Here is a 14,974-nt window from a genome sequence, read left to right as displayed (position 1 = left end):
AGGCAGGGTGAGGTGGCCGCGCCAAGGAGGGAAGTAGCAAAAGGAGACTGCGCTCGTGGCCCAGACCCGGCCGGACGGCAGGGCGCAAAAGGTAGCGAGCTGGGGGCCTAACTCCAGAGAGAGAAGCTACCCTCCACTACATGCAGAGGGCGTGAGTGATCAACCAAATGGTGGTCCCAAAAATAACCAACAAAGAGGACTACCAAGGACTAACAAAAGGAACTGGTTTGGGTGTGCCACTTACGAACTGATATGTACCACAAGAATATGGGCCCAGGCTGGTTTATGACACGTATCATTTATAACCAACATACAGCAGTTTGCAAATGACAAATGTATAACCAGCATGTGTACAATCCTAATAAAACTGCAGCCAACAACGACCACAACATATACACGCATTGTCGGCTAACTTTATTGGGATGATGGTAAATGGGGCGGGGGGCATAGGTATGTCTTCCACGAAATGGGCACGGTGCGAGAGTTATAGCCTCAGCCACAACCTTGCCCACAAGAACTGTGGCATTTTCAATATTATATACAACAAAGTCATAGTTGCTGCTTCTTTATTTTATGCACTTTACAACCATTGACAAAGCCAATAGTCCTGGCTTGTTGTATGTGTAACGTTACTTGTGTTATATATCAGGATGAATGAACAGAAGCAGCAAAATAGCAGTGGGGCGGCTCACTATGCTAAGCACAGATGTTTAGATTGAGTCTTTTAAGTCACGCTCTTTATTACATCGACCACGCCCCTATGGGGGACCCCCCAGTTTTTTCATCCCACTTAAAGCGTGGGTTAAGCGTGAAATGCTTACAAATGCAGGACTGTCGCGTGCGCCTTTGCATTGCTGCTGCCATGAGCCCCACTAGCGACGCTTGGTTAAAAAAAACAAAAAAATACAGGATTAACTGTTGAACGCTAATACAATTAGGTTACCAAGACTGGTATGGTTTTTTGTATGTTTTTTTTTTTTTTGGGGGGGGGGGTGCGAGAGAGCGGTGGGAGCGTAGTGCAGAGTGTTTTTCTGCTCTTTCTATATTTTGCAACTTCTTGGATAGAGTGTGTGGGACACTCACGGATAGTATGAAGACAGGCCAGGGGAACACAGGGGGCACAGTTCTTAACTATTGGTCTTGAGGATGTGGCTCCCTTGGCATTGATGGGCTCCCCAACTCAATTTACTTCAAAAATAAAATATAAATCCCTCGGCATTGAAAAATGTGTCAGATGCGTGATAGAAAATTTTATTTTGAAAAGTTGAGGCAGAAAATGAAGGTAACACGAAAGCTGTACGTGGCCACGCTGTGCTGGTGGTTTCCCTGCCGAAAGAGCCCTTCCAGGAGAGAGTGGAATTAAAGGTCACGGGGGAATGCTTCACCGGTCACTTCAGATAAGAACATGCCGCTCTTAGACCCTATTTATAGCCCGGCCTCGGAACAGGACCCCGGTAGCGCGGGCCTGCAGCGTGCGCTCGGGCCCTGCCCGCTGGCACGGGGTCTGGACCACGTCCCGCCTCGCCTCAGGCCCCTTCCCCGTGCGAAGGGGCGCTGGGGCTGCGCGCGACCTGCGCGTCACGGCGGGAGGCGGGCGCGTGGACCAATGATTCAGGGCCAAAGGTCAGGGAAAGACCAAGGTCGCGGGAGCCTGGGGCCCTGACAGAGCTGATTGTTCAGTAAGCAGTTCACAGAGGGGGGTCGCGCGACCTGATCAGGTGCAGCACCACGCGGCCAGGATCAGCGTAACACGCAGCACGTGCACAGCGGCCTATCAAAGGGCCTTCTGTGATATGTTTATGTGTATACTGTATTCCACTTTTTTCATAATATTTTCATAAATCGGTTAGTTTTATTGCAGGAGAGGCAAAATAAAGCCACTTGTGCTGTATAAATCGGAAGCCTCCCGTATGAATCGGGCCCTTGGCATGTATGCCTCCCTGCCCCGCACCAACCACTTCTTTCCATTGCTTTACTTAGTACAATTCGACAAACAAGGTCACAAGGGAGCTTAACATGGACAAAGCTGCCGAGCAGCTGCAAAGGTTTGTGATGCAAGAACCATGGTGAAGCCACGAAGAACAAAAGTAAAGCATTAGTTTGTAGAAAGATATTTGTGTCTAGAAAGCAATGCCTCCGAGAAGCGCTCTTAGTCTCCCATTAAAACTACAGAGAAAAGTGCAAGTGGTCCGCCTTTCAAATATAAGACGTATACATGTTCAGTACCTGTCAGTAAGTGTCCATTTAAAGCCCAGCAGCTACATTCGAGGCAGTATTTACTGAGTACAGTACCTCATATACGCATTAGCTTGTAAAATGCACATTAATTGCGAAGTCTGTTTTCCTCACCGAATTCTGCATGTTTTGGGATTTAGAGCAGATTAGCCCCCATCAATTTTTGCCAGGTTTGGTTTGACTGGTAACATCTATCATGGCAAAATTGCGGTTGAAGGTGGCCCGAGACTCTTCACTCTAATTCTATTTCATCCTTGCACTCCTGTTTGTGCAGGGATCACTATTTTGTCATGATATGAAAAAACATGTATTTCCATTTTTATGGTTACACAGTGTGTACGGGGGAAAGCACTGCCACCTTGTTTGCAGAATGGGGAATCAACACCATTTTCAACAGTAAATCAATAATAGATGATTTTATGGTTGATTTTAGGTGATTTTATGTAAAACAAAAAAAAAATATCTGCATTAATTTATTCTAATAGTTGTACTGCAGTTTGACTAATTATCCATGCAAAATGGGGTTTTATTTGTCAAGAATATGGTTACGTAGCAACTTGTTAGTGCTTTGAGTAACTGCTATGTGGTTCAACCAGCTTTATGCTCTTCAATTTTTCGAGAATGAAAGGCTGAGTCAAGTTCACTTGAATTAGAAGCCACAGGCTAGCGTTAGCCAATCAATTAGTACTCACCATATCAGTTCAGAAAAATGAAAGGGTTAGCTGGCCCTGGCAGAATTCAAACTCTAGATTTGCTGCTCACAGACTGATGTCAGAAGCAATTTAGAGTTTTCATGTTAGCTAGCTATTTTGTATATACTTAATTTAAATGTATTGTGCATACTTCTTTTCCTTACGGCCATTCTCAGCTAGATATCTCATTGGTGGCCAAATGTGGGACTTTTTGACACATCTTTAGCCTCTTTTCAAGTGCTTTAAAGAACAATTCTTAGGGTATTCACCAATGCCATTTTTGGCCACATCCACATGAATACACCCTAGGAGACTGCATTTCCACACCAGGTAGTGCCTAATTTGTGCTACTGGCTGCAAATGGTGGACACCAGAGACCAGACCTTGTTGTTTTCATTATTAGTCTTTGAGCAAGAGCGAGGCCTGCATAAAGGGGAGGAGAATGAAAAGAAAGATAGGAAAGCAGCAACAAAGGGAGAAAGAATGGATAAACATAACACCAAGAGTGAAACAAAAATACAGAAAGTGTAGGGTGGTGGAAGAAAGAGGTAGGAAACATCCCGAGTACGAATGAACTGTGTTTGGCATATCCACAAACAATCTTCCTTTTCTTTCAGTCCAGGGGATAAGGCTTGGAATCAGTTAAGCTCCTTAACATAGACTTAACTGCATAAAGAAACTTTCCAAAGGGAAAGAAACTACACACAGTCCGCCTTTTCCAAGCATTAACCCAAGTATGTCCACCCTTTCCTCTATGACTGAAGGCTGATCGTAAGCAGTGGCATCTGCCCCCACAAATCACCTAAAATAATAATACAAAACTACACCTGTTCTTCCTCTTGGCTGCTGAGATGTTTGTGAGGGTGGGCTTGTTTGTAAGGGATGTTTCATAGACACTTTTGGAGGGGATTAGTCCCCAACTCAAGTGATTGGAGGTGGGAGGGCAAGACTCTCTTCAACAGTCACTCAGGTCATAAACCAAGAAGCCGCTGTGGTGACCATGGCAGCCACTGGGAATGCAAATGTATAATTTTAACTCAAGTTGTAGAATATTTGTGAAAAGTGCAGCTTTCCCCATAATTGCCCAGGAGACATATTCACTAATCCAACTCTACTCTTGAAGTATTTTGGAGAAAGTTCAAACAACACTAAGTGGTTTACGAAAGAGTGGAAAAGTAGTAATTCTCTATTGCGGAAAGTCCTGCCCTGAGGGTTGAATCTAGGCCCGCCAGGGCTTTCCTTTAACAGCTTAATGCATTCTGGGAGTTGTAATCTTGCTTTACTTCCCGGGAATCCATTGATGTAACAAACAAACCTGACTAGAAACTGTGCAGTGTGGGCTGATTTTAGAAGGATGAAAATAGTCAAGAACAAGTTTGAATATGTGTCCCGAGTTCACCCCGCAGAAAGGCTGCTGGTTAAGGAAAGCTAGAAGGATGTTTGCAAATTTTCAAAAGGAATAATGCAGATCAGCCACATTTGTCCATTCACACCCCCTTCGCTTGCCTTGGCTGTCCTGCCAGGGTGCTCAGACCAATTCAATTCGATCATTGTTCGCCTGTCCCCTAGTGCCTGGGACGGCTCCAGGGAATGCACTGTGCCCGCCAGGGGTCTTTAGCAGCAGATTTATTGCTTTCGATCCCCTTATGTGACTGAGACTTCTAATGCCATTTTAATGAGACTCGGATTAGATTACATTTTTTGGTTAAAAAAAGTACATAGGAAGTTTTATATGTAGGTTGAAAATCCCTGTCAGAAATGGGGTTATTAAGTGGGAGGGGGTATCCCTACAAGCTAAATAATCTCGCTCGGGTTAATCAAAACACAGTTATGAGAGAATCTATGCTCAACCCCTGGTAGTTATGGCACAAGCAGCAGAAAATCACCAAATAATTGTGTGCTAGGTTCAAGCAATACCAACAATTTTAAAGTAAATAACACAACACAATAAAATTCCCAAACCAATTTAGAAAAATAAAGAAATACTTTAATGAGCAAAAAGATAGAAAAACCATCAAAATAGGTTAAGGGGAAAAGTGCCTAGAAAAGTCGCAATTCCAGGCCAACAACAATGGAGCAGAGGGTGGATACACCAAGAGGGTTGTCCTAGTCGAAGGTTCTACCTTCAGACTTAGGGCTCGATTTAGAGTTTGGAGAAGAGGTACTCTGCCACAAATGCGACGGGGTACCCTCTCAACCACACTGAAGGTCTGCTAGCCTGATTTACAGACGGATGAACATTCAGTATATAGACTACGGAGATGACTCGGTCTACACTGCCTACATACCCCTATGACATCTGACACAGTAAGGGGCGTCAGAGATTTAACCATGTGTCTGCTGCCCGATTAAGAGTGGGCAGACCAATTGCCAGTTTTTCCTTTTACAAACCGCCACCCAAAATGTAGCAGTATGTAAAAGTAAACATTTTTCAATAACCCCCACTCCATGGGAGAAAACGCCCATCACAGCTTTTTTTTTTTTCAAAAACAAAATCCTGCTTTGGGATTTTGTGTTTGAAAATGAAAAGAAAAATAAAGTGTCCAGCGCAGCACTGCCATGTTGGCAGAACCACATGGTTCACTTTCAATGCATTTACAGGAACCTCCATGACTGTTTCCTTTAAATGCTGGGCCGATGATCATCTCTAAATTTGGCCAGCAGAGTTCCCTCACCAGGCGTGAGTAAAGCACTTCTTCATGGTTACAGTGCCACCATACACCAAAGTCAAAATCAGGAACTTAGTCTCCATCTGCAGAGAAAGCTTCTTTTGATCAGTCCTGCAGCCTCCTATCTCCTTAGGACAAGCTTCTGAGCACCAGGTCTCTCATCAGTAAGGTCTTCTGCAGGGTCTAGTCCTCTTTACTTAGGTGGCCCTTCTTAGAATCAGAAGTACTTCTGCGTTTTTTGTCGCAGAATAGGTCAACAGGAGGCCATATGATTGATCCTTAGAGAGCAGTTTCAGTCCCTTGGTGCCAACAGGATGTAGGGGTCTTTGAGGTCTTGTTTGAGTCCTTCTTCCAGCAGGAGCCAGAAGCAGGGCCGGACTGGGAACACAAACTAGCCCTGGCGATTCAGCTAGACCAGCCGGTGTGTGGGGTGCTAGTCAGAAGCAATGCTGCCACTTTAGCACTTCTGCCGGGCGCTTTTGTTGCACGAGGTCAATATTGCAGCACTGCTGCAAAACTGGCCCGAGTAACAAAACTGGCCCCCACCACTTGAAAACTGACCCCCACCATTCTTGCTCACCTGGAAAATGCCAGGTGCCGGCTATGGCCAGTCCAGCCCTGGCCAGAAGTCAGGATTCTTCCTCTAGCAGGACCTTCTTCTTAAGATGGAGTCTTCCCGGCTCAAAGAATGTTCTGAGGAGGTGGTGGTTGAGGTGCCAGATTTATTCTTTACACTAGCCAGTGATTGGAGAAAATCTACACCCAGTCCTATCCTTTTTTCTTTCTCACAGTCCCCTACCTCGTTTGGTTGCATCTTCTCTTTGCTTAACTGTAAAATTACCCAGGATCCCCTGTTTCAAAATGGCAGAACCCAGCTGCTACCAGGTAGGCTAGTGCTCAACTTAATGGCCACTTCCATACCTGATAGGGTCAAAACTGATTTTCCTCTCTTATGTGGCTTTAACAAGACTGTATTTTGCGGTGCTGGGTATGAATAGGAGTATCCCCCAGCATTGGCAAGTCAAAAGAGGTAGTGCTAAAGTTGTCTTTTGTTCTGGCAGCTGTTCCTGTCCTCCCCCAGATAGCTAATCCCTGCTAACTGGGGCACAGTTAACAGCCATTGGCCTTTTCTAGGCCTGGAGGTAATTCATTGTCTTATGAGCCAGAGTTGTTAATTGTCCCAGCCAAGGATATGCATTCCAACTCTGGTGTCACAAATGTTTTTTCCTCTTACTGTGACTCTAGTCTGGCTGTCTAGGAGGGTCCTGGCAATGAAAAGGAGAAGCACGCTCCATAGATGTCTGAGTCAAAAGATGTAGTGCTAAATCTGCCCTTTGTTTTGCTAACTTATCCCATTGTTAGGATTCTGCCATCCAGCCACAAGGTGGGCTCCCGATGGCCCTGTGGAGTCCAATTGTTACAAAAGTATATAACATTACACTATTCTACACATAGAATGCCTAGCTCTCCTTCACACTGTACTCCAGGTTTCCACACCACTGCCATGATGCAGCAAGGTCCTTTTTTGTTACCAAACCCTGTCTAGATCATGTCCTCATGGTGGATTTCTTTTGACTATCTTATTTCCTGGATCCCATAGGTATTCTGACCCTTTCATAAATGCATTTGGGACTCTTTTCTCTCTTGTCTCAAATCTTTACACAGTTTCATGTTTTCTGTTTTCCTTATTGTTTCTTCTGGTTTTCCAGGTCCTCCGCTATCCAAGGCCTAGTTCAGCCTTCCATTCATTGGTGGTTCCCTGGCTCCTAGCAACTGTTTCATTCCCTGCACATGGCTCTCTCCTTGCACTTGTGCCCTTCACCAGAGCTTTCACCTATTTCAGGCCTGTGAGCTCAATGTGCGTTGGCTTGCAACACCCCCTACTTCTGAGGCTCCTAGTGCTCGGAGGCATTCCTGCCTATTGCTACCAGTCTTATTTGTTTCTGTTCCTTATTATTTCTGCCTCTCTGTTTCTGTGGTTGCCTTAGTTTTTAGCTCAGCCTACACACATTGTGACCTGTCCTTATTGGATGCAGACTCCTTGCTCATGTCCCAGTATTTGTTGTCCTCTCTGCATACTTCTTCTGTACGCAGATATCTCAGTCTTGTTTCCTGCATTCATAGTTATGCGTGCTTATTTATTGTTCTGTCCTGTTCCTGCTCTCTAACAACTGTCCACGCCCAGATATCTAGTTTTCGTTCTGCGTGGTCAGCATTTAACACCTTTTACCATTTCCTGGGCTTACAGGCACGTCATTGACTTTATCTCAGCCAAGGATGTATATTTCAGCTGTGCAGGTGTGATGAGTGGCAGAAATGATATTAAGCCTCTTCCGGCACAAGTAGCCTTAAGAACTTTTTTTTAAAAATATTTATTTTGCTTAAGATATCAAAATTCTAACTTCACCACTACGTCAGATTTAAAAAAATGAGCCGGAAATAATGTTGAAGCATTTTTATAGCTTTTTCCAAAATAGAGATGGAAAATAAAAAATTTAATCTCACCTAGGACTGCAGAGTGAAATAGACTTCTATGTCACTTTGAGGGCACTCTAACTTCAGTGTAGTTTGACCTTTTTTTCTATATTAGCACCCTGCCCTGTGGGCTTACAAGGGCCACTTGGGGGGAATAGTGAATATATAATAATAGACTCTTTCTGTATAGCAAAGTCAGTTTTCCCTGCCATGTGTCACCGCAGTCCGTTTAAACTGCAGCCTCGCGAGAGCATACTTGTGGTCCTCGCAGAAATTTGTTTTGTCGCAGATGTGTGTGATGTAAATATATATTGCAGCCCAAATATGTTATTTAACTTTCCATGCCATACGTTCACTTTAGGTACCATTTTTAATAGATTTATAGAGAAGTTAAGTAGGCCAAATAGGGAGTTCCAATCTACAGCACGTTTTAGAATGAAACACGGGAACTTTACTATTACAGTCGTAAAGCCACTAATAATACGACCCAGAAAAATAGGAAAAATCTGGTTTGACTATGCAGAAAAGGTGAATTTGCTATAGCGCCTTACTGTATAAAGATAATACAAGATGCCAAGGACTTCTGTGACCATAGAGAGGAATTAAGCTGAAGGCTGAGTGCCTTCCTAAATTAATAAAACTTCGAGGTGAGTGATTTGCAATAGCTTTTTGCCATATGTTAGAGTTTTTTTCATCCTTAATAATACATGACATCCATAATATACCCAAACCTCTGCAAGCCAAAGTGCATCAGCCCTGCCCTAGAAGATTTCAGAGGGCGTTAGGATACAATTTAAGGTGCTCTTCCCCATCCACAAATCGTACTGGGCTGTGCTAATAACTTGAAACCCACACTTCATTACATGCCCACCAGAAACCTTTGTTCGAGGTCCACTGTCTAACCTAATATTGGTCCTTCAAGAGGATCAAGCATGGAGGCAGATTTCTAGGAATAAAAAGGACCCAGAATAGGAATGCCCTCAACCCCAATTTGAGGTCCGAATCCAGCCACAAGAGGCTTAGGAAACTTGAAAAATGAAGCATAAAACATGTTTTTATCAACTACTTTAAAGATTAAGGGGTCGCTTCTGAAAACTTTGTGTAAATATCCACACTGCTCTGAATGGCTGCATGTAGCAACTTGCCAAAATTCTTAATAAAGAAATAAACAAATGGTTGAGTACACAAACATCCACCCCTAAAACCCTTGTTTTAATTTTTGGTCTCTTGTTCTTTCTAATACTTATCAGTTGCACTTATGTATAATACATGCAACATCTGTATAGCGAAAAGGTAAATATGAAAATATGCAGTTTGCAATTTGACACAAACATATATGTTACGCACGGTATTGCAGCTTTAACAGTGCAACAAGTACCAGCATCCTTTCCAGTAAAATATTCATAGAAAATTGGGCTAATCCTCAAAGCTCTCCTTTATTTAATCAGGAGAATTAATTCTGCTGACTGCTTAGCCTTTCACACCGATCTACTGGCAGGCAGTTTTGGCTTTACAGTTCAACTGTAGTACATTATTACAGAAGAGTACTTGTTTCACTTTCTCAACATAAGTGACATGTGATGTTCCAACCATACTGAACTTATATAAGGATTGTAAGCTGGCTTGTATTATTTGACACTCCCACAAACGCAATGGCTTCTTGGTGCTGTACAAGCGTTTCACACGGGCATTCAAGCCACAGTTGTTTACTCCTTTCTATAGCTGTAGTGATAAATAACCAGGCAAAATGGCGGCAGAGCTGCAGTCAAACTCATTTTTAACATTGTTAAAGAGCTCCAGAAATATGGTGCAGGAGTTGTGAGACTTCCATAGATTGCGATGTATTAAAAAAATTACTTCCAGCTTTGGAACCTTATTCCTAACTTGGGTGGAAAAGAAAAAAAAAGTTTTCAGTGGAATGCTTAAAGGGAATGGAAGGGAGGCCCGAATAACTGCTAGTGGTGGAGATTAATTAAAAAAAATCCACCCATCACTTTTTTGTTTTTCTCGGTGTGGCACGTGAAGTGGGACAGATATTCCCAGACCTGGGTCCTATGAACACTGTGACACAGGAGTCAAGCTATACCTCCCTGGTAAGGCCTAAGTGGGCTGAAACCAGTTTGCGGTTCCTTGTGCTTCTTTTCAGAGGGAACCTGGCCTTCCAGTTCAGTCTAGACTGTTCCAATTCAAGCAGGGCCATGGCTGATTTGCACCACTGGTTCCTTGGTAACATACATTTTCCCTGTTCACTTTCCCCCAGTTCCCTATCTTCTTTACTTCTGCTTTTACTGGGTCTTTAAAAATCTCCTTGGTGCTTTGGCTCTCTGTTTTACTCTGCTAATTCAAAAGCATGGTACCTCGTTGAACTCACAATAATCATGTATTTTATATAGTGCTTCATACAGCACATTTTCTGTTTCTGTGCACGGTAACCAAGAGATGGTACTTTTACCCAATTAAATGGTATTCAATTTACTTACCTTGGAAGCATTGAAAGTTAAGTCTGCTTTGTCGTTTTACAAACTATCGCCCTACAAATCATTGCAAATTTCAGCATTGACCATCAATTCACTGAGCCATCTACTGCCTTTCATGGCACCCCTTATTTTAGATTGTATGAAAGAATAACGATATCCCTCACCTCGCATGCCTACACAACGCAGTCTGAATAACGACTGTGTCTTAACCACGCATTGCTTTACCACGCATGCATTAACCACAAATTTTCTTGGTGGAGGCATGCATGGTAAAGGGGTATGTGAGGCTAAGGTCAACACCCGCCTCCCCTCCGCACATACTGCCCCCACCCTCCTCCCACTCTGAGTTGCACATGCCCCTAACCGCTCCCAACCCCCATGCTGTGCCCTAATGCCTAATACCCTGTTCCTTAATCCTGTCCCTTAACCTGACCCTGGCCAGCCCTAACCCAGCCATAAGAACTGCCCTGCCCTAAGCCCTAAAAACTACCCCGACTATCCATTCCCCTCCCCCTGCTCTGAGGTCTAATACCCTAACCCCTAATTTAAAAAGCAACCTCAACACTCCCCCAGCCCTAAAAACTATTCCGACCCCCACCCTGAAAACTACCCCTGATTCCCTCCAGCCCTAAAACAGCCCCAGCCCAAAAAACTAGCCCTAATCCCCCCAGCCCTGAAAACTACCTCCACCCCACAGCCCTCAAGACTAGCCCCAAAGCCCCCACTTGCCCAGAAAAGTACCCCAACCCACCCCCAGCCCAGACAACTACCTCCGAACCACCCCAGTCCAGAAAACGACCCCGATCTACCCCAGCACAGAAAACTACCTTTAACCAACCGCCCAGCCCGAAAAACTACCCCCGACCAACACCCGAGCCACACTTAAAACAACCCCGACTCACCCCCAGCCCACAAAACAACCCCCACCTCCAGTCCACAAAAGTACCCAGAATCACCCCCAGCCCCACTTACCTCACCGCTGATCTCTTCCTGCTTTGGTCCATCCGCAAGCCCTACCACGCATTTCCTTAACTACACATGTGCATGGTTAAGACATATGCGTGGTTAAGGCATGCGTGGTAGGGGGCGTGGTTTCGGCACCGCGCAAGATGGCGGTTTAAGAGCGCTCCTCCGCCGAGCCAGACCCTTTTGTGGCATTTTCTGCCAGTCTCACGGCATGCCCTGCCCTCCAGCAATGACGTTTCTTCTTCGAAATGTGACCGTCGCAGAGTGAGGCTACTATTTCCTCCTGCCGCGCAACGCTCTCCCGGTTTTGGTGCTGCCGCATCATCCAGCTGTTCCGGCCGCCATTTCCTTCATGACCGTCTCTCCTCACGGACTGACGTGCGTTTCTGCCATGCCGTGTACAGAGTGCTGGTAACTTCTGAGACTGTTTTCTCTTTGCTGCCATATGTTTGCCACTTGCATGGAGTTCTTTGTGGCTTTTCCAGTGCATTTCTGCTCGTTTTTTCCACCACTTCATGCTCCCTCATAGCGCTCTGATGTATGCTGTACCCTGAAGTGTACCTTCAATTTGCTGCATTAACCGCATCTCTTATTCATATGGCATATTCCTCTGTAATTTATTTTTGGCATGTTCATGTGGCACATATATCTGGCACTGCTGTTCGTTTCATATACCGACCTGCACATTGTTGGTTCTGGACCTGCCTTGCCATCCACTACTGCTGCCTACCATCTTCATGCCTACATCTTCAGACTACAATGCTGTGAATTATGATGACCTATGACTCCCTTTCTCTACTATTTCTGCAGGTTGCATGTAGATAGCGCCTCTCTATTGTTTTGTGATATTTGAGTACTGTGCCTTTCAATATCTTGCTGTGTTGTGACACCTTATACGCCTTGAAGCTTTACTACTTTTTCCTACAGTTCTTTCTAAGATGTTTACGGTTATTGCAAGATACAACCCTTCCATTTTCACTGTATTTAAGCGCTGTGCTTTAGACTTCTAGCTCACATTTTTGCATCAAGTGGCGCTTTATGGGCAAACTGCGCAAGCCGAAATTTGTCTTTGTACCTTCTCGTCGCTGTGTTGAGGATTTGGCTTCTCCAAATACTTCTACCCCTACTTCTTCGACCCAAATGGCTGGCGCTCCTCCTAATCGATCTTCTGCGTCGCAGTCCACGTCATCCAAATCCTCGCCTCCTGTCACCTCGTCCAAGCCACTGAATCAGGATCCCCCCTCTCCAGATAAACCATCCTCTCTTATCTCCATGGAACTTCTTTTGGAGGAGATTCGTGCTCTATGTCCCTTAGTTGGGGATACTAACAACGATTTAAAATTTCTGAAAGAGAAATGGTCAGCTACAGAGCACAGAATTACGTTGGTGGAACAACAAGTTACGGAGATACCAACACATACTCAACAAAACTCTTCTCTGGAGAAATCGTTTCTTGCTCTTCAACAACACACAGAGGATTTGGAAAATAGGAATAGGAGGAACAATCTCTGTATTTATGGTTTACCTGAAACTTTGGAAGGTGATGATCCTGTTACTTTCTTTACCTCTTTTCTTCCAAAATTATTGGATATGCCACCCACCACTTTTCTTATCATCCAAAGAGCACATAGACTTGGTCCTCGTTTTTCCACTTCATCGAAACCACGAGGAGTCATCATCCTCTTCTTGAAATTCACAGATCTTCTTTCAGTCCTTTCTGCAGCTAGGTCCAAGCGTCAAGTTTCATGGTTGGGCCAGAGAGTGTTCCTCTCAAGATGTTTCCAACGCCACAGCAGCCAGGAGAAAGGAATTTCTCAGTCTTCGTGCGCCATTACGCTTTCTAGGTGCAAGATATGGCTTGTTTCATAAATGCATCTTTAAGGTCACGCATCAGTATCGAACATGGACTTTTCAAGACCCTGCAGAACTTAAGAAATGTATTCACATTCAGTCTAATAGTGGCTTGGATACCTCCACATCTCCTAGTGGCTCATTTAGTTGTCGTTTATATTTGTTGATTAGTCTCTTATGGTACTTTTCGTACAGTTTTGATAATGTTTCTATTCTTTACTTCCTGTTGCTGGTTCCTTTTGAATATGTTTTGAATATGTTATGATATAACTCTCTTTGTTCTATTTTATCTGTTATACATTGTATTGTATTATTGTAGTGTATTTAGGTTTACTTATTCCCTTTCTTTATTTTTCACAACAGGTTCCTGGTATTTGTTTTCTAATTCCCTGTGGTTTTTGCCTTCGACTTCCTTGTCCTGCTTCGGTTGGACCCCCGCTCCCTGAGCGTTCCGTCTTGTTGAGTTTCGACATCACCCCGCTTCCCTCTTGTTTGTCCCCCTCAGGTATGTTCTTCTCAGTCATCCTTCGGATATGTACTGTCTACTCTCTTATTTCAATTCCCTCTTCCTTTCCTGCTTTCCCCTCTACTTATCCTCTTGATCCTCTCTATTTTCTTTTCTTCTCTCTTCTCTTAGGCTACATTTGGCATGTTTACCTCTTTGTCTTACTTGTTTGTATTACTTGTCGGCATCTTGTTTACTTCAAATTGTTTCCTAACATGTATTCATTATCATCTTATCACTTTCTACTCACTCTCCTTCCTTCCTTTCTCTTTTTCCCATTATTTGATGTTTCCTATGATGTTTGTTACCTTTTATTCTTCTTATTCTTCCATTTCGGTCTTATCGTTAGTACAATTTCCTGGTTCCTTTTTGTAACCTGTTCTGCTTCTTTTATTACTGTATCACTTTTTTCTCTCTTCTATTTCCCCCTTCTTTTCTTCTTTAGCGATCTGTTATGTCTTAATTTGATTGCAATTTATTGTTCATATTAATTTTATACTTTTTATGCATTCTGAGTCATCTCCTGGAACGTAAAGGGTTTTAATAATCCTATTAAAAGGCAGAGAGTCCTTTCCCATTTAGCGTATTATAACCCTGATATAGTCCTCTTACAAGAAACCCACCTTAATGATATCGAATCCCTTAAATTAAAAAGACAATGGGTTGGTACAGTTTTTTCTCCTTCTACTAAAAAGAAAAACAGTGTTGCTATTTTATGTCATAAAAAATTGAAATGTAAAGTGTTATCACAAGAAAATGATGATGATGGTAGATGGATATTGTGTAAGTTAATCATTAACTCTATTCCTTTAACTGTTTTTAATGTTTATGGTCCTACCCAACCTGATTCCTCTTTTTGGCCTATGATTACAAACAAATGTATTTAATATAAAGATGCCTCTTTTATTCTAGGAGGAGATTGTAATCAGTTTGTAGACCCATTTCTTGATCGCAAATCCTCAGTACGCTGGGGAACATCCTTTTCAACGCAACTTTTACGACGCATGCCTTTACATCGCAAGTTTTACAATGCATGTCATTACAACGCATTGCGCTGGGTGGCGCTCTAGGATAGGGAATAGATTTAATTTACTATCCAACTCC

General features: G+C 43.5%; 1 protein-coding gene across 3 annotated transcripts in view; it reads left to right on the top strand.

The window, feature by feature from the left end:
- The window catches only part of LOC147701280 (phospholemman-like), a 358,878-nt gene that overhangs the window by 100,815 nt on the left and 243,089 nt on the right, over positions 1–14,974 (top strand). For 2 of the 3 annotated variants that reach the window (XM_086930013.1, XM_086930012.1), the window contains exon 2: positions 13,729–13,870. The exons of the other annotated variant lie outside the window; for it this stretch is intronic. The gene's annotated coding sequence lies outside the window, so the exon portion shown is untranslated. The remainder of the gene's footprint in view (positions 1–13,728; positions 13,871–14,974) is intronic. 3 annotated transcript variants of the gene reach the window in all.

The sequence above is a fragment of the Lissotriton vulgaris genome, chromosome 7 (assembly GCF_964263255.1).
Source record: "Lissotriton vulgaris chromosome 7, aLisVul1.2, whole genome shotgun sequence".
Lineage (NCBI taxonomy): Eukaryota > Metazoa > Chordata > Amphibia > Caudata > Salamandridae > Lissotriton > Lissotriton vulgaris.
Note: the sequence above shows the minus strand (reverse complement) of the source record. Positions and strands in the feature narration are given on the sequence as shown.